Here is a 1100-nt window from a genome sequence, read left to right on the forward strand (position 1 = left end):
CATTGGCCTGGAGACCAGGAGAGACAAGGACCTTACCCCTTCAGGAGCCTGGTTCTGCCGTGTTGCCCTAGGGTTATGGAAAGTAGTCCCCTCCCTGCATATCCCAAAACAACACTTTAGAAAAGAAGCAACAGAGTGAGAAAGGGAGGCTCTCTGAGAAGCTGAGCATTTTTATCCAACAGAGATTCTATGCTACTACTGTTAGGTGGAAGTTAGAAAACATAGGGGAAGGAAGAGGGGTGGGAGGAGGTCCATAGTGCCTACAGAAAAAGCTCATAAGTAACTTTGATTAACTGCCTCCAGCCACATATCTGTTTTTACAATGGATGACAAGAGGTGGTCTGGAGCAAGATAAGGATCTGAGTTAGCAGACTTCCACCCATCTTAGGAGGTTACTCCATTCGGTGGAAGAGCATGTGCCACCTTTTCCTGCTAAATCAATAAGTAACTCCCTTACCCCACCCAGCAAACTATATAAGTCCTCAGGACAAGAGGACTGGGGGCCTATACCTTTCTCACCCACCTCCGCAAGGCCCGTTCTCTTCCCTGAGAACATATCACCGATAAACTCAGCTTGCATACTAATCAGCTTACTGATTTTTGATTCTTCACCATTGGTAAGAAGAACCAAGACTCCTACAACACTACCTAAGGGAGCTGTTTAACGTATGGGATTGGACTATGTTCGAAATTGGATGGACAGTTAAATAATTTTCTCCGGTGGGAAGGGGTGTGAGAAAGGCCAAACTTCTTGGAGACAAAACAAAGATATACATTTTCCTCTAAACATCCAAGTTATACAGCAAGTTAAACAGGCAACCATACTACAGCAAGTTAAACAGGCAACCATACATAAACATACAAATACATGAAGTGCATAGCAACAAGCCTGCTGTATAGAAAGTGATCGATAAATGGTAACTAGGTTAAATAGGTTAAGTAAGGGCCAAGAAAAGTCCACTAGATTCAGCAGTTAAGAAGGAGATACTCCCTTTTGGGAGAGCAGTTTCAGCAAATGAAGGGATGGAAACTAGCCACCTAGGACATTCAACCTAATTGTGGTAGACCAACATTCTATAATACGCAGTACAGCTCTCATT

Source organism: Rhinolophus hipposideros (assembly GCF_964194185.1).
Source record: "Rhinolophus hipposideros genome assembly, chromosome: 5".
Taxonomy (NCBI): Eukaryota; Metazoa; Chordata; class Mammalia; order Chiroptera; family Rhinolophidae; genus Rhinolophus; species Rhinolophus hipposideros.